The sequence below is a fragment of the Pristiophorus japonicus genome, chromosome 11 (assembly GCF_044704955.1).
Source record: "Pristiophorus japonicus isolate sPriJap1 chromosome 11, sPriJap1.hap1, whole genome shotgun sequence".
Taxonomy (NCBI): domain Eukaryota; kingdom Metazoa; phylum Chordata; class Chondrichthyes; family Pristiophoridae; genus Pristiophorus; species Pristiophorus japonicus.
In genome coordinates, this window is record NC_091987.1 from 84,892,368 (window position 1) to 84,911,610 (window position 19,243).

Here is a 19,243-nt window from a genome sequence, read left to right on the forward strand (position 1 = left end):
CCGGGTGAAGCGGGTTGGCCGTAGCTCCTGTCACTCAGAGTGAGGGGGCGGGTTTCCGGGGCCGGGCTCTCCCGGGGGAAGCGGATTGGCCGGAGCGCCTGTCACTCAGAGTGAGGGAGGCGGGTTTCTGACGCGGGCCTCAGTGGGACTCGGAGCTCGGGCAGTGTGTTTGGGCTGGGCGCCAGTGACGCGGCGCTGGGCCCTTGTGTCGGTGAGTTGGAGCCGGTGGGAGCGGCCGCCTGGTTTTATACCCGGGGGGTGAGGGCTGGGATGAGGGGAGGGGGGATTGAGGAGGAGGGGGATGTGTTTGCTCCAGGCTGTACTATATATAATGTGTTGAATGTTGTTGTGGATTGTTACAGAGGGGAAACACATTGAAATAGTGTTTGCAATGACAGGGTCTGCTGCCCAGTGAGTGAGCCACAGGCCTGGCTGCTGGGTACAGGATGTGCTGCAGAGGGCACAGATCAAATGTTTCATCTATTGGAAGGTAATGCACCTAATTCCGGACCTGCCAAGTCTGTTATTTGGAGTGGGCACCATATAGCGGATCATTTTTAAATTCACAAACCGCAGCCGTGCCTTCAGCTGCCTGGGCCCTGAGCTCTGGATTCTCTCCCTAAACCTCTCCGCCTCTCTACCCCTCTCCTTTAAAGCGCTCCTTAAAACCTGCCTCTTTTACCAGCTTTTGGTCACCTGTCTTAATATCTCCTCACGTGGCTCAGTGTTGACACCGATTTAAGAAGCGGGGTGAAATGCAACTTTTTTTTTTATAAACACAGCGAGTTGTTGTGATCTGGAACTACTTTTGAAGTGTACTTGTGGTTGTAATGTAGGAAACGTGGCCGTCAATCTGCACACGGCAAGCTCCCACAAGCAGCAATGTGTTAGCGACCAAATAATATGTTTTTGTTGATGTTGGTTGAGGAATAAATATTGGCCAGGGTATTGTGGATAACTTCCCCTGCTCTTCAAAATAGTGCCGTGAGATCTTTTACATCCACCTGAGGGGGTAGACGGGGGGCTCGGTTTAAGATTTCATCCGAAAGACGGCACCTCCGACAGTGCAGCGCTCCCTCAGCACTGCATTGGTGTGTCAGCCTAGATTTTGTGCTCCAGGTTGTGGAGCAGGACTTAAACCTATAACCTTCTGAATCGTAAAACCAAATTGGTAATACAGAAAAATAGACAGGAGGAGTTGGGGGCAGGTCTTGGTGCAATTATCTCCCTCCTGTCACTATATGAAGGCACAGTTTTAAGAGAATGACTTCTTTACCCAGAGAGTGTTGAGAATGTGAGATTCGCTGCCGCATGGAGTTGTTGAGGCGAATAGCATAGATGGAATTGAGGGGAAACTAGGTTCTTTATTATCATCCTTTATTATCAGGGTTCCCCTCCCCTTTACCATTCGAGCCTGCTCCCCCGTTCAATAAGATCATGGTTAATCTTCGACCTTAACTCTACTTTCCCGCCCAATCCCCATATCCCTTGATTCCCCCAGAGTCCAAAAATCTATCGATCTCAGCCTGAAATATACTCAGAGGCTCAGCATCCATAACCCTTTGGGTTAGAGCATTCCAAAGATTCACATCCCTCTCAGCGAAGAAATTCCTCCTCATCTCGGTCTTAAATGGCCGACCGCTTATCCTGAGACTATGTCCCCTAGTTTTGGACTCTCCAGAAAGGGGAAACAACCTCTCAGCATCTACCCTGTCAGTCCCCCTCAGAATCTTGTGTTTCAATGAGATCACCTCTCTTTCTTCTTAACTCCAGAGAGTATGGGCCCAATGTGCATTGAGGAGGGGGATGGGATGGGAAGGGGGGAGAGTAAGGGGGATGGGATGAGGATGGGGAGAGGAAGGGGGGTGGGATGAGGAGGGGGAATGGTGAGGCAGAGGAAGGATGCAAATAATCCCCATAATAAAATGGTGGGTAATCTTAGTCATGGGTTAAAGACGATCTGTGCATGGGATCTTCTGTTTTTTTGAGGGGGCTGTCCTCTATTGTAAGGTGTGTATGTATGTGCTTAAATTAGACTTGTAGTGTGAAGAATCTGCTCATAGCTGGAGTATGGGTAAGAAATGATTGAATCAGCAACGACAGGAAATGATGCTGTATCAGGACTATCTCAGTCACACACTGTTGCTGACTTTGTCTGACAGTTTCTAGCAGAGGACATGTCATGCTGCAATAACGGCGTGTGTTAATCCCGTAGAAAGAAAGAAAGACTTGCATTTATATAGCGCCTTTCACGAGCTCAGGGCGTCCCAAAGTGCGTTACAGCCAATGAAGTACTTTTGAAGCGTAGTCAGTGTTATAAAGTAGGAAACGCAGCAGCCAATTTGCGCACAGCAAGCTCCCGCAAACAGCAATGTGACAATAACCAGCTTGTCTGTTTTAGTGATGTTGGTTGAAGGATAAATATTGACCCAGGACACTGAGGTGAACTCCCCTGCTCTCCTTCCCAATAGGAAACATGGTGTTGCCTGACTTTGCATCTTATTTAAACTTCAGGATATCTTGTGAGCTGGAGGAGGGCAGGAATCTTACTGTGAATCTAATGCTGTTGAAGTATAGAAAGCTCAGTACTTCTGTGCATAGTTCAGCTGATTCTGCCTGTCTTAACTCAGTATGTCCCGGCTCAGTGTGATTGGGACAGTCATGTCACATACTCTGTGTTGATGCAAAGCAGTTTGAGATTGATGGCGAGGGGAGATGTGCAGAGTAACTCTGAAGACCAATAGTTTCCATTGACCGTGGGCCAGGAGAGAGTTTGACTCCACTTCAGCTTTGCATCAGCTGCAACCATTATGAAGTGAAGTTAAAACAGTTGGTCCAGCTAAGAATTTATTTTAAAATTCACATTTAATCCTAATTGTAGAAGAGCCCTGACTCTGCTGTCAGCACCTAGAATCATAGAAACACACAGCACTGGAGGCCATTCGGCCCATCGTGCCTGTGCTGGCTCTTTGAAAGAGCTGTCCCATTAGTCTCACTCCTCTGCTCTTTCCCCAGAGCCCTGTGAATGTCTCCTAGTCAACTATTTATCCAATTCCCATTTGAAAGTTACTACTGAATCTGCTTCCACCGCCCTTTCAGGCAGTGTACTCCAGATCACCATAACTCGCTGTGTAAAAATGTTTCTCCTCATTTCCTCCCTGGATTTTTTGTCAACTAACTTCAGACCTGAACCCTGCGGCACCACACGAGTCACTGCCTGCCATTCTGAAAAGGACCTGTTTATCCCGACTCTGCTTCCTGTCTGCCAACCAGTTCCCTATCCACGTCAGTACATTACCTCCAAGACCATGTGCTTTAATTTTGCACACCAATCTCTTGTGTGGGACCTTGTAAAAAGCCTTTTGAAAGTCCAAATACACCACATCCACTGGTTCTCCCTTGTCCACTCTACCAGTTACATCCTCAAAAAAATTCTAGAAGATTTGTCAAGCATGATTTCCCTTTCATAAATCCATGTTGACTTGGACTGATCCTGTCAGTGTTTTCCAAATGCGCTGTTATTTCATCTTTAATAATTGATTCCAACATTTTTCCCACTACTGATGTCAGGCTAACCGGTCTATAATTACCTGTTTTCTCTCCCTCCTTTTTTTAAAAGTGGTGTTACATTAGCTACCCTCCAGTCCATAGGAACTGATCCAGAGTCGATAGACTGTTGGAAAATGATCACCAATGCATCCACTATTTCTAGGACCACTTCCTTAAGTACTCTTGGATGCAGACTATCAGGCCCCGGGGATTTATCGGCCTTCAATCCCATCAATTTCCCTCACACAATTTCCCATCTAATAAGGATATCTATCGGTTCCTCCTTCTCACTAGACCGTCGGTCCCCTAGTACTTCCGGAAGGTTATTTGTGTCTTCCTTTGTGAAGACAGAACCAAAATATTTGTTCAACTGGTCTGCCATTTCTTTGTTCCCCATTATAGATTTGCCTGAATCTGACTGCAAGGGACCTACATTTGTCTTCACTAACCTTTTCCTCTTCACAAATCTATGGAAGCTTTTGCAGTCAGTTTTTATGTTCCCGGCAAGCTTCCTCTCATACTCTATTTTCCCCCTCCGAATTAAACCCTTTGTCTTCCTCTGCTGAATTCTAAATTTCTCCCAGTCCTCAGCCTTACTGCTTTTTCTGGCCAATTTATATGCCTCTTCCTTGGATTTAACACTATCCTTAATTTCCCTTGCTGAGCCACCTTCCTCATTTTATTTTTACTCCAGATAGGGATGTACAATTGTTGAAGTTCAGTCATGTGATCTTTAAATGTTTTCCATTGCCTATCCACTGTCAACCCTTTAAGTATCATTTGCCAGTCTATTGTAGCCAATTAACGTCTCATACCATCGAAGTTCCCTATCCTTACGTTCAGGACCCTAGTCTCTGAATTAACTGTGTAACTCTCCATCTTAATAAAGAATTCTACCATATTATGGTCACTCTTCCCCAAGGGGCCTCGCACAACAAGATTGCTAATTAGTCCTTTCTCATTACACATCACCCAGTCTAGGATGGCCAACCCTCTAGTTGGTTCCTCGACATATTGGTCCAGAAAACCATCCCTAATACACTCCAGGAAATCCTCCTCCACTGTATTGCTACCAGTTTGGTTAGCCCAATCTATATGCAGATTAAAGTCGCCCATGATGACTGCTGTACCTTTATTGCATGCATCCCTAATTTCTTGTTTGATGCTGTCCCCACCCTCACTACTACTGTTTGGTGGTCTGTACACAACTCCCACTAGTGTTTTCTGCCCTTTGGTATTCCGCAACTCCACCCATACCGATTCCACATCATCCAAGCTAATGTCCTTCCTTACTATTGCGTTAATTTCCTCTTTAACCAGCAACGCTACCCCACTTCCTTTTCCTTTCTGTTTATCCTTCCTGAATGTTGAATACCCCTGGATGTTGAGTTCCCAGTCTTGGTCACCCTGGAGCCATGTATCTGTGGTGCCAATTATATCATATTCATTAATTGCTGCCTGTGCAGTTAATTCGTCCACCTTATTACGAATACTCCTCGCATTGAGGCGCAGAGCCTTCAGGTTTGTCTTTTTAACACACTTTGCCCTTTTAGAATTTTGCTGCAATGTGGCCCTTTTTGATTTTTACCTTGGGTTTCTCTGCCCTCCACTTTTACTTTTCTTCATTCTATCTTTTGCTTCTGCCCCCATTTTACTCCCCTCTGTCTCCCTGCATAGGTTCCCATCCTCCTGCCATATTAGTTTAACCCTTCCCCAACAGCAGTAGCAAACACTCCCCTAGTACATTGGTTTTGGTCCTGCCCAGGTGCAGACCGTCCGGTTTGTACTGGTCCCACCTCCCCTAAAACCGGTTCCAATGTCCCAGGAATTTGAATCCCTCCCTTCTGCATGACTGCTCAAGCCACATATTCATCTGAGCTATCCTGCGATTCCTACTCTGACTAGCGCATGGCACTGGGAGCAATCCTGAGATTAATACCTTTTGAGGTCCTACTTTTTAATTGAACTCCTAGCTCCCTAAATTCAGCTTGTAGGACCTCATCCCGTTTTTTACCTATATCGTTGGTACCTATATGCACCACGACAGCTGGTGCAAAATGTCCTGCAACTGCTCTGAGACATCCTTGAACCTTGCACCAGGGAGGCAACATACCATCCTGGAGTCTCGATTGCGGCTGCAGAAACGTCTATCTATTGCCCTTGCAATAGAATCCCCTATCACTATACCTCTCCCACACTTTTTCCTGCCCTCCTGTGCAGCAGAGCCACCCATGGTGCCATGGACTTGGCTGCTGCTGCCCTGCCCTGATGAGTCATTCCCCCCCCCCCCCCCCCCCAACAATATCCAAAGCGTTGTATCTGTTTTGGAGGGGGATGACCGCAGGGGACCTCTGCACTACCTTCCTTCCACTGTTCTTCCTGTTGGTCATCCATTCACTATCTGTCTGTGTAAGACCAACTCATTAAACGTGCTATTCACAACATCCTCAGCATCGCGCATGCTCCAGAGTGAATCCACCCGCAGCTCCAGTGATGCAATGCAGCAATGCAGTCTATCATGAGCTGCAGCAGGACGCACTTCCCGCACATGTAGTCATCAGGGACACTGGAAGCGTCCCTGAGTTCCCACACAGCACAGGAGGAGCATGACACGTGTCCGAGCTCTCCTGCCATGACTTAACCCTTGGATTATCTTAATTTGGCAACAACAATGATAAAGGTTACCTACTGGGGGTCCTGGTGCATGAAACACAAAAGGTTATTATGCAGGTACAGCAAGTGATCAGGAAGGCCAATGGAATATTGGCCTTTATTGCAAAGGGATGGAGTATAAAAGCAGGGAAGTCTTGCTACAGTTATACAGGGTATTGGTGAGGCCACACCTAGAATACTGCACACAGTTTTGGTTTCCATATTTATGAAAGGATATACTTGCTTTGGAGGCAGTTCAGAGAAGGTTCACTAGGTTGATTCCAGAGATGAGGGGGGTGACTTATGAGGAAAGGTTGAGTAGGTTGGGCCTCTACTCATTGGAATTCAGAAGAATAAGAGGTGATTTTATCAAAACATATGATTATGAGGGGGCTTGACAAAGTGGATGCAGAGAGGCTGCTTCCACTGATGGGGGAGAGTAGAACAAGGGGGCATAATCTTAGAATAAGGGGCCACCCATTTAAAACTGAGCTGAGGAGGAATTTCTTCTGAGGGTTGTAAACCTGTGGCATTCGCTGCCTCAGAGAGCTGTGGAAGCTGGGTCACTGAATAAATTTAAGACAGAGATAGACAGTTTCTTAACCGCTAAGGGAATAAAGGGTTATGGGAGCGGGCAGGGAAGTGGACCCGAGTCCATGATCGGATCAGCCATGATCGTGTTGGGTGGCGGAGCAGGGCTCAATGGGCCTATTTCTGCTCCTATTTCTTATGTTTGTTTGTGCTTATGTTCTACACTCACTCATTAGGCACTTCCAGGGCAGGTACAGCAAGGGTTAGATACAGAGTAAAGCTCCCTTTATACCTTCCCATCAATTACTCCATGGGTCGGTGCAGCAGTTTAGATATAGAGCAAAGCTTGCTCTGCAATTACCATCAAATACAGCATGGTTTAGGTACAGATATGGCATAAAGGTCCCTCTACCCTGGCCCTTCAACTATTCCCAGTGCAGGTACAGCATGGGTTAGGTAAAGAGTAAAGCTCCTTCTACACTGTCCCATGAAACATTTCATGGGCCGGTCCTACATGGATTACATACGGAGTAAAGCTCCCTCTGCTCTGTCCTATCCAACATTCCCAGGCAGATACAGCAAGAGTTAGATACAAAGTAAAGCTCCATCTACTGTCCCATTAAACACTCCCAGGATGGGACAGCTCGCGTTAAATACAAAGCAAAGATCCCTCTACATTGTCCTCGCAAGCATTCCCAGGGCAGGTACAGCACGGGTTAGATACCGAGCAAAGCGCTCTCTACACTGTCCCACCAAACACTCCCAGGGCAGGTACAGCAGAGGATAAATACAGAGCAAAGTTCCCTCTGCACTGTCCGTTCGAACATTCCCATGCAGATACAGCAAGAGCTAGATACAAAGTAAAGCTCCATCTACACTGTCCCATCAAACACTCCCAGGGCAGGTGCAGCACAGGTTAGATACAGAGTGAAGCTCCATCCACACTGTTCCTTCAGGGGAGGAGAGGGAGGGGAACCAGTGAGTGATTGTGATTGTGGTATGTTCCTTCCCCCCCCTATAGCCCCTTGACTATCCACTGTTGGGATCGTTTTAGTCGTCTACCGTAAAGACTGATGCAAAATATTTGTTTATCTCCATGTTCCCCATCACTGATTCCCTGGTTTCATCCTCTAATGGACCAACATTTACTTTAGCCACACTTTTCCTTTTTATATACCTGTAGAAACTCTTGCTATCTGTTTTTCTATTTCGTGTTAGTTTACTTTCATAACATATCTTCCCTTTCTTAATCATTTTTTGTCATTCTTTGCTGGCTTTTAAAAGCTTCCCAATCTTCTGTCCTCCCAGTAGTTTGGGCCACTTTGTATGCCCTTGTTTTTAATTGGATACCATCCTTTATTTCTTTAGTTAGCCACGGATGGCTATCTTTTCTTTTACACCCTTTCCTCCTCACTGGAATATATTTTTCTTGAGAGTTGTGAAATATTTCCTTAAATGTACACCACTGTTCATCAACCGTCTTACACTTTAATCTATTTTCCCAGTCCACTTTAGCCAACTCTGCCCTCATACCTTTGTAATCTCCTTTATTTAAGCTTCGTACACTGGTTTGAGATCCAACTTTCTCGCTCTCCATCTGAATTTGAAATTCAATCATGCTTTGCTCACTCATTCCAAGGGGATCCTTTACTCGGAGATTGTTTATTAATCCTGTCTCATTACACAGGACCAGATTGAAGATAGCCAGTGCTTCAGAGGAGGAGAGAGGGAGAGGAAACCAATGATTGTAGAATTAAACCCAGCAAAAGTCAGCATGATCAGGGGAGGGAGAGGGAGGGGAACCAGTGAGTGTCGAACTGAATCCAGCCAGAGTCAGCACCTTCAGGGGAGAAGAGGGAGGGGAACAAGTGAGTGTAGAACTGAACCCAGCCAGAGTCAGCACCTAAAGGGGAGGAGAGGGAGGGGAACCATTGAGTGCGGACTTGAACTCAGCCAGATCCAGCTTATTCAGGGGAGTAGAGGGAGGGGAACCAGTGAGTGTAGAACTGAATCCAGCCAGAGTCAGCACCTTCAGGGGAGGGGAACCAGTGAGTGTAGAACTGAACCCAGCCAGAGTCAGCACCTTCAGGGGAGGAGAGGGAGGGGAACCAGTCAGTGCAGAACTGAACCCAGCCAGAATTGGTGGTGAAAACTGGGAGGAGAAACAGTCGAGAGACGTCCAATGGGTTTGGATTTCAGCACAGCAGGAGGGACAATGTGTGGGACAGGGATTTACAGCTTTGTAAGAACAAGAGAGGAAAGAATGTTCCATGGAAACTAGGTTTGTGTAGGGGTACAAAGGAGGCTTCTCTCCTTCAATGTGGACTAACTGATATAGTTAATCGACACCTGCCCATCAGTTGGGATAAAAGGAGGCTTCTCTTCCTCGGGGTGGATTAACTGATATAGTTAATCGACACCTCGCCCAGCTCCCACTGTATATAAACCACGGAAGTAAACAAACGAAACCTCAGGTTTACCGGTTTTATTACGAGCAATGCACGGGAAGGTTCAGCCTAAAACCTGCGAAATACAAGAGGTTTCAAGTACAATTTATACAGGTTTTGGAGAGGAGCGCCCTCCTACAAAATCCTTGATAGGTCTAATTCTATCAGCGAAGTTACATTGATTTGTCGACTCTTCTCAAACTGTCTGAGTGGTATATGCAATTCCCATCTTCTATGGTGTTGTTCCATGACTTGCACTTTGCCACAGTATAATAAACGCCTAAACTGGCTTCCTTATCTCTTCCTTAGAGACTTCTGATCAACAACTGCTGATTTTGCTGTTTAAGTATTAGAGGTTACGGATTCAGTTTAATGCGTTATACATTTGTGCTATACCTACATAAGCAAGTGTTACATACATAAGCAATTATACAGACCCTCCTAATACAGATAAGTTCACTACCTTCAGCATAATTCTGACCACTTATTTGCAACTCTTACAATTTATCCCTTACAATTCCCCCCCTAATGGCCCTTGGCTATATGCCTAAGATAGGCCATTTCCCAATTAATACCTCACGGGTGAGCTTTCAGGGTTGTCCATTCGCTTGGGTAGCGCTACTTCCCGAGCTGCAGGATGTACCTGTTGGTTTTCCCATCAAGGTTATACTAAGTAAGTCCTTTCTGCCGGACTGTTTGATTTCCTTTTATTCATTATTTTAACTATAGTACGGGCTAGGGCCTGCCTCTTACGTCGGTTACACCTTTTTACAGGATGATACTAGCAAGATGAGTTCCCTTGCACTACAACCAGTACATTTAGTCCAGCATAGTTCGTGTATAAGTCCTTTTTACCCAACATTATCTCAGTGTTCGAATTATGCCCCGCCTGGGGTATCCTCTGTTTCTTCTATCTTTCCTCCACTTGGGATCTTCTCTATTCTGCCGAATTTCTGCCCCGCCTGGGTATCCTCTATGTTGTTGAATGGTGTCCAATTCAATCGAGTTTGTTCCTTTTTCAGTTCGAGTATCGGTTTTCCTTGTGGCCCGATGGCCTTCACATAAACTGCTCAGTAATGTCCATCATCGTCCCATTGATCTTTCCTCCTTTAGTTCAGGGGTTATAATAAACCCGTTTATATTTAGTAATCCTGTGTTAGGGGGGTGATTTTTATAACAATCATCTATGCTGAGACTTTTAGTCCTGTTCTCTTCAGTTACATTTCTGGGTTTGTCATGGTACCGCACGCAAGTTTGATTTCTTATTTCTCCTACATTGTTTGGTATAGAGGACCTCCCTTTGTCAAATCATACTGTGGTATAGATAATACAAAACCTATTATATTTAAATGTCCAATTACAACCTGGCCTTTGGGACCCAAGCATGACTGTTTCTACGCACCTCGCAGGCATGAGTCATGTTTTTGTCCAAGGTCCAGTTGGTAAATACATCAAGTGTTATCCAATCCGGCACCTTTCCATTCTGAAGCTGCTCTAGGTTGTGTTGTATTCCATACGCTGTACATACTAGTTCTGTCTGTATGGTTTTACTTAAGTTCCGTTCTGCTCTATTCATCGAATTTATAGTTCTGGCGTGGTCTCACAATGTGTGGGCCACTTGTAATAATTCCCTTTCTGCGCCATTACCCAGTTGTGCCTGTATCTTTTCATTATCCTCATCCCTTTCCAGCAATCCCTGTAAGGTGTGTGTTGGAGCGTTAACTCGATTATCTATCGTGTGTAGGTCTGTAGTGTTTACCGTTGTAACTCCCGCCACGTATCCCAAAGTGTATCTTAGCCTTGGTCTGCCTTATCAATCCCCCTTTTGCTCCAGCGTTCATAGTTGGACACGTTTGTGGCACTGGGGGTGTGATAGTCGGGGCCCTGGTAGTGCTCACTGTTGCTAAAGTAGTGGGTGGGGCCATGTTGGTGGGTCTATCTCGGGAGATATCCCTCCACCACCATTCATAGATGTTGAGTAAAATCTGCAACCCCTTCCCCCGGGTGCAGTATCTCTGTCCCTCCTGATAAAACACACCCTGGTCTTATTCCCACGAATTATTGGTCCCGTATTACTGGCCCATCCCCAATGTTGTCTCGTTTCCTTGTTACGTTGTTTTATGCCCGTTATTTAAGTCTGCTGTTGCTCCATGCGTCACCATCAGTGTTTTTGATTCTTTTTAAACTAATGTCACCCAAGTCCCTGTAATACAGGCCTTGCCGTCCCTCAGCCTGTTGTCCTTGATATGAGGCAGCGTTACCCCACGTTGTTTCCATGAGCACTAGAGTCCAACAAAAAAACAATATTTCCTGGTCGTCACCGGTTAGTTAGTGACCATGCTTTTTTAACTGGGTCCAGTGTTTCCATTTGACGATACCCCTTCTAACTACCATAACTTACCATTATTACCTGATAGGGTGCGGTCCATTTGGGTGCCAGCCTGGACCCCTCTGGGGTAATCACCTGACTGCCTATTTGGGGTGCTGGACTTTCGGGTCCTTCATGTCGTTCTCTAAGTCCTTGATTTGCTAATCTCTAGCCTGTGTCTTTAAATCATGTAACTGTTTAGAGAGTTCCATTACAAATTTCCGTATCCTGTCTCTATTAGTTCAAAGGGTGTCAGTCCTGCGTCCAACTAGGGGTTGCCTTGAGCTTCATCGGGTATCCTGTCTACTCAGCCCTTTCCAGTCTCTTTGATATGGGATATTTGTGCCTGATCCCTAGTAAAGCGCAATCCTGTTTCATTATCTTCCATGTGAAGTGTCTACCTTAATTTAAGTCTACATTATTTCTTCTGCTAGGATGCTGGCCACGATTTCTGATGAACAATTTCTCGTGGTGAAAGCCTCTACCCACTTCGTAAACTGGTCTATTACTTCTAGGCAGTATGTCTTCCCTTTGTTGCTGGGTAACGGTCCAGTTAAATCTATCTGCAAGTTTTCCCAGGGTCCTTTCGATCGGGGCTGATGTCCCATTCTGACCTTTACTTTCCCCCCGGGTTGTATTTTAGAAACATAGAAACATAGAAAATAGGTGCAGGAGTAGGCCATTCGGCCCTTCGAGCCTGCACCACCATTCAATGAGTTCATGACTGAACATGCAACTTCAGTATCCCATTCCTGCTTTCTCGCCATACCCCTTGATCCCCCGAGTAGTAAGGACTACATCTAACTCCTTTTTGAATATATTTAGTGAACTTTCTGTGGTAGAGAATTCCACAGGTTCACCACTCTCTGGGTGAAGAAGTTTCTCCTCATCTCGGTCCTAAATGGCTTACCCCTTCTCCTTAGACTGTGACCCCTGGTTCTGGACTTCCCCAACATTGGGAACATTCTTCCTGCATCTAACCTGTTTAAACCCGTCAGAATTTTAAACGTTTCTATGAGATCCCCTCTCATTCTTCTGAACTCCAGTAAATACAAGCCCAGTTGATCCAGTCTTTCTTGATCTGTCAGTCCCGCCATCCCGGGAATCAGTCTGATGAACCATCGCTGCACTCCCTCAATAGCAAGAATGTCCTTCCTCAAGTTAGGAGACCAAAACTGTACACGATACTCCAGGTGTGGCCTCACCAAGGCCCTGTACAACTGTAGTAATATCTCCCTGCCCCTGTACTCAAATCCCCTCGCTATGAAGGCCAACATGCCATTTGCTTTCTTAACTGCCTGCTGTACCTGCATGCCAACCTTCAATGACTGATGTACCATGACACCCAGGTCTCGTTGCACCTCCCCTTTTCCTAATCTGTCACCATTCAGATAATAGTCTGTCTTTCTGTTTTTACCACCAAAGTGGATAACCTCACATTTATCCACATTATACTTCATCTGCCATGCATTTGCCCACTCACCTAACCTATCCAAGTCACTCTGCAGCCTCATAGCATCCTCCTCGCAGCTCACACTGCCACCCAACTTAGTGTCATCCACAAATTTGGAGATACTACATTTAATCCCCTCGTCTAAATCATTAATGTACAATGTAAACAGCTGGGGCCCCAGCACAGAACCTTGCGGTACCCCACTAGTCACTGCCTGCCATTCTGAAAAGTACCCATTTACTCCTACTCTTTGCTTCCTGTCTGCCAACCAGTTCTCAATCCACGTCAGCACACTACCCCCAATCCCATGTGCTTTAACTTTGCACATTAATCTCTTGTGTGGGACCTTGTCGAAAGCCTTCTGAAAGTCCAAATATACCACATCAACTGGTTCCCACTTGTCCACTCTACTGGGAACATCCTCAAAAAATTCCAGAAGATTTGTTAAGCATGATTTCCCTTTCACAAATCCATGCTGACTTGGACCTATCATGTCGCCTCTTTCCAAATGCACTGCTATGACATCCTTAATAATTGATTCCATCATTTTACCCACTACCGATATCTGGCTGACAGGTCTATGCATATCACGCACCTTCTACTGTGGTCCTCTATCTCTCTACCCATTTCCTTCCACCACCGGCATCTGGACATCGAGCTTATCATGTTGGTTCTACCTATATGGACTTACCCGTGGTATAAATTTAATAGTCTCCCCTGGATGCATTCCGGGGCCACCACATTCCCATTATTTCTTCCATATCCTGTCGGTCTCTTGTTGGGGCCCCTCTGCTTCCACCCCTCCGTTTCCTGTGGAGTGGCTTCTCCCTGTGCCTTAAGCATGTTTACTTCCTCAGGCCTGATTGTACATGCTCCGACTTGGGCTTCCCCGGCCAGTGTACCTGTCTCTGCCACTCACTTGGCTGCTTCATCTGCCCATTCATTCCCCTGTTGATGTTGATCGCACACTCTTTGGATAGGAGGGAGACGTCCACTAAGTGTTTAACAATCGGCCCTCCTCCTGAGATCATGTATCCCCGTCTGCTCCAGGCTATCATATAATCATGCACTACTCCAAAAGCATATCGAGTGTCTGTATAGATGTTTACTCCGTTTCCCCGAGCCAGCCTCAGAGCTTCAGTGAGAGTCACTAATTCAGCCACTTGAGCTGATTGACCCCCTTCAAACCGTCCTTCACTTTTGACCTGTTTGCTGCTATCTACCACGGCCCATCCGTGGAGTCCCACATAGTGCCGAGACCCATCTACATATAGATCCATGTCTGCCTCCTCAAGCCTGACTACTTCCCTCGTCTTCTCCTGTCGGGCTACACTGCTGCTCCTTCCCCTGCGTAATGATCCATCCTGCAGGGTTGTTACAGTTGTCTTTTATTGTTACCGTCCCGTTGGGAGGGTAAAAGCATGCTTCCCACCTTGTCCTTCGTGCGTCGGATACCAGTTTTAGCCTTCCTGTGTTAAGCAATTCTACTAAGGTATGCTGGGTATGTGTCCCGACATTACTATGCCACTGGCCTATGCCTGTCCCCATGTAATGATCCTTACTGTGGTGGGTATAGATGTGGAAGGGCCTATTCTGGTCGGATAATCCCAGGCTGGAGCACTTGTGAGAGCTTGTTTTAAACTTACAACCACAATTTCCTGATCTTTCTGCAGTAGTTGAATAGCCCTAGTACCTGCCTGACCACTTTCGCGGTTCCTGACGTGGGCATTGATTGAATTGCTTCCTTTCTGTCCTTGGGCATCTGTCTCTTCCCTTGTGATATTATGTATCCTAGATATGTTACTTCACTCCTTCCCACCTGCACCTTCCTAGGATTTATTTTTAATCCTGCACTCTCTACAGCTCCTAGCATTGTAGTTGCAGCTAATACGTGTTGTTCTGTGCTGGAGGCAATAAGGATATCATCCACATACTGCAAAAGGGTGCTCCCTTCTTTGCCTAGAGTGGGCCTCGCCTTCCTGCGCCTCTTCCCTTATTGCAGCTAGCGAGCTGCGCGGGGGTGTCTCCTCCCCCTTCATCTCTGCTGCTACCTTCTCCCTTTGTTTTGACTTTAACTCTTCTTCATGTTCTGCCTATTCCAAAGTTTCATCGTAATCATCTCCTATCTTAAATCCTAACAATTATCTTTTGATGTGCCTCTCCTAGTCCATCTTTAAACATTTTCAAGAATGCTGCATCATTTTTGTTGGGGTCATCAAGCCCCAGAGTGGTTTTTGTATTCAATTCACTTTTGTTCCCTGTCCTCCCCTACCCTTTCACCTGCCTTTTGAGTCACTGTATTCTACTCTAATCTTTTGTCAGAATTCTGTATTTCTACTATTTTGCTTTCGGGGTTGGTAACTTATTCAATAGAATTTGTGTCTCCAGTGGATTGAGGGGTACCACCTGTATGGTAATGTGAGCTGCTCTATGTCCGTTGGTGGGAATGGTGGTAGTGCGTATCGGTGCCACTGATAAATAGCCATTATCATGTGCCGGGGGCCACTTTACTCCGGTCTGCTTTACTGTTAGGTTATGTTTGTGGACTACACTTATCCACCGTGGGGTACATTGGCTCTATTACCATAGGTGATGGTGCAATGGCTGTGCACTGCACTATCCATCTGGTCCTGTCTTTATCTCTTCCAGCTTATTGATCTTAGCTTCTAACTCTTGAATTTGTTTTGTTTCAGTATCTATCTGTCCTCTGTAGCAGGGGAGTATTATTACATAGGCTTTCTTCATTTTATTTTTATTCTGACTATCCCACCATTTCCTCTGTCTGTCAGATGAGTTTTTCTTTTATTAAGAAATCCAAATTAATAATATCCAGTATAAAACAGCTGTCAATGGAAAGGGTTAACTCCTTTACAGGTTTGTAAGAAGCCCTGACGTCATTACGTGATTTTGCATAATCATCCAAAAAATTTTCCCCAAGTCTTTGCGCTTTCAGGAATCCGTTAAAACAGCAGAAATCATTCGTAAAGTTGTCATAATAAAACCATCTCATCGGGAAAGACAGCATTTTAGAGTAAACTCCAATTTCTCCAAACTTCCAATTCAAATACCTATCAAAGATTTTTTCATTGATTTAAAATGAGATTAGACATTTTTAATAGCTATTTTGTTTACTGAAATCCAATTTTCACACAAGCTATATACATTCCAGCATTTCACTGAGCAAATCTTGTGTTTTATTTCTCTCGGCACAAAATCTAAACTTCCGTGCTGGTTCCATCTTTTTTAAGAATTCTTTCATTCCCAGTTTTTTTCCTTCCTTTGCTGAATTTGCATAACTTAGATTTTTTTTTTCCTTTTGAATCTGAACGTAATTTTTTGATGACCTTCCTCTAGTCCATAGTTAAACATCTTTGTTTCTCTTTCTTGGCATAAAACTTCTGTGTCGGGTTTAACTCGTAAGTTTTTGTATTTAAACCAATATCTTTTTCACAGCCAATTTAAATCTCCTTTCTTCAAATTAGGTTTTGTATTTTGATGATCTTCCTCCAGTCCATTTTCCTAAACATCTTTCTTTCGCTTTCCAGCAGCTGCAGCTTTCAAGGTCATATTTTTATCTTTTGATAAAAAGACGCTGTCCTTTGTAAATTCAATGTGTTTTTTCTTTTCTTTTATTAATTTTCCATTTTACTCAGTTAGCATTTTATCCCAGTGGCCAGTTTTCCTAGGATCCTGGGGTCCCACCCCACTTTTTAGGTTGTATTCCTTCTTTGTTTGCACGATCAATACCGGCTTCTCCGTGTTATTACCATGTCACGCTTCGGGACATTCACCTTATTTTTCCTCTAACGATCGCTGGGGTCCTCTCCCCCTTAGGTTGTATTCCTTCTTTTTCAGGCAATACACCTATTCCCGACCTTGGTTTTTGTCCTTCTGTGGTTCGCTATAACTTGTTCTACAGATTGCGCCTTCGAATTCTTTATACAGATTACCTCCTTCCCCGTCAATGCTACAGCTGCAGGTGATACACAATCATACTCACTGCCATTCAGCTGTCACATCATCCAGGTCAGAGGGTCTATATCCTGCCGACTACGCCAAATGTAGGGGTACAAAGGAGGCTTCTCTCCTTCTAAGGTGGACTAACTGATATAGTTAATCGACACCTGCCCGTCAGTTGGGGTAAAAGGAGGCTTCTTTCCCTCAAGGTGGATTAACTGATATAGTTAATCGACACCTCGCCGAGCTCCCACTGTATATAAACCACGGAAGTAAACAAACGAAACCTCAGGTTTACCGGTTTTATTACAAGCAATGCACGGGAAGGTTCAGCCTAAAACCTGCGAAATACAAGAGGTTTCAAGTACAATTTATACAGGTTTTGGAGAGGAGCACCCTCCTACAAAATCCTCGATAGGTCTAATTCTGTCAGCAAAGTTACATTGATTTGTCGACTCTTATCAAACTGTCTCTGAGTAGTATATGCAATTCCCATCTTCTATGGTGTTGTTCCATGACTTGCACTTTGCCACAGTATAATAGACGCCTAAACTGGCTTCCTTATCTCTTCCTCAGAGACTTCTGATCAACAACTGCTGAGTTTGCTGTTTAAGTATTAGAGGTTACGGATTCAGTTTAATGCGTTATACATTTGTGCTATACCTACATAAGCAAGTGTTACATACATAGGCAATCCTAATACAGACAAGTTCACTACCTTCAGCATAATTCTGACCACCTATTTGCAACTCTTGCAATTTATCCCTTACAGTTTGTCTATTCTGAATTTCTGTCTTGTGCTTACAGTGATGAGTTTTGTTGGTTCCTTTTACAGTGTATTAGAAGGGGAGATTTTCAGACAGGAAACACAAACCAAACATCACGTCAAGATCTGACGGAGTCAATCGTTTCATCAGGACCTGAATATCATCGGCCTTTGAAAGTGGAAGGAGAAATATTTATTTGTTCTGCCTGTGGGAAAAGATTTCAAACGTCACTGTAACTGGAAAAGCACCGAGACACACACACACCCGAGTGAGAGTGTTCCAGTGCACTGCCTGTGGAAAGAGCTTTAATCAGTTACACAGCCTGAAAAAACATCGCACAAAAACGTGTTGTGTGTGTGGACGAGGCTTCAACTGATCGTCCCACCATGGAGAGTCACACGGATAACCCCACCATTTACAAACCGTGGGAATGTGGTGACTGTAGGAAGGTACTCAGATCACCGTCTGCGCTGGAAATTCATCGACACAATCACACTGGGGAGAGGCCGTTCACCTGCTCAGAGTGTGGGAGGGGATTCACTTGGTCTTCTTCCGGCTGAGACACCAACGAGTTCACAAGTGACTGCAGGGGTTGGAATCTGCTGTTATTGCTGCTGTTAATCACATCCCGACTGAATCATGTTCATTCTGACAGTTGGGGTTTGTTTCTGATGATGATAACCCTATAACTGGGCTGGACTTTAATATTCTGGATATATTGCTGATTGTGTTCTTGGGGTTGCAATGTCCATTTAAGAAACGCTGTGTGTTATCTTTCCCCTTAATTCAGCGACTCTCAACAGAAATTTAGTTTGCAATAAAATTATGAACTTTTACTACAATGCTAAATTGATCTTTGTTCAAAATCTACAATAGTGTCAAAGTTGCTACTGAATGAGCTTGCTGGCAATTCTTACTGACTTGCACATTACAAACAGTGGCCCCTCCATTATCCACCAGAAAGAATGGGAATGGGAATTGGTGGGGAATCAATGTCCCCAAATGTTGCCCTTCCTGTCTGGTGTAGCAATTCCCTCAGCACGGGAATGGAGACAAGGCCGGACCAAAACTGTGCGCAGTACTCCAGGTGTGGTCTTGCCTACTTTTATACTCCATCCCCCTTGCAATAAAGGTCAGCATTCCATTTGCCTTCCTGATTACTTGCTGTACCTGCATGCCAACGTTTTGAGTTTCATGCACCAAGATCCCCCAGATCCCTCTACTGCCGCATTTTGTAATTGTCCCATTTAAATAATAATTTCCTTTTTTTTTCCAACCAAAAGGGGTAACCTGACATTTTACCACATTACAGTCCATCTGCCAGATTTTTGCCCACTCACTGAGCCTATCTATATCCCTTTGTAGATTCTTTGCATCCTCCACACAACTTGCTTTCCCACCTACCTTTGTATCATCAGCAAATTTGGCTGCATTACACTCGGTCCCTTCATCCAAGTCATTAATATAAAATGAAATAGTTGAGGCCCCAGCACTGATCCCTTCAGCACCCCACTAGTTA

At 45.0% G+C, this 19,243-nt stretch overlaps 2 protein-coding genes and 1 long non-coding RNA gene across 4 annotated transcripts in view; 1 reads left to right on the forward strand and 2 right to left on the reverse strand.

The window, feature by feature from the left end:
• Positions 1-19,243, reverse strand: part of LOC139276125 (NXPE family member 3-like) — a 742,865-nt gene that overhangs the window by 179,896 nt on the left and 543,726 nt on the right. The gene's annotated exons all lie outside the window — the stretch shown is intronic.
• LOC139276124 (zinc finger protein 850-like) overlaps positions 1-19,243 on the reverse strand; it is a 226,213-nt gene that overhangs the window by 102,880 nt on the left and 104,090 nt on the right. The window lies entirely within an intron of this gene.
• LOC139276133 (uncharacterized) lies at positions 137-18,560 on the forward strand. Its single transcript, XR_011595820.1, has 2 exons — positions 137-211; positions 17,793-18,560. It is a non-coding gene; the product is annotated as an uncharacterized lncRNA (long non-coding RNA).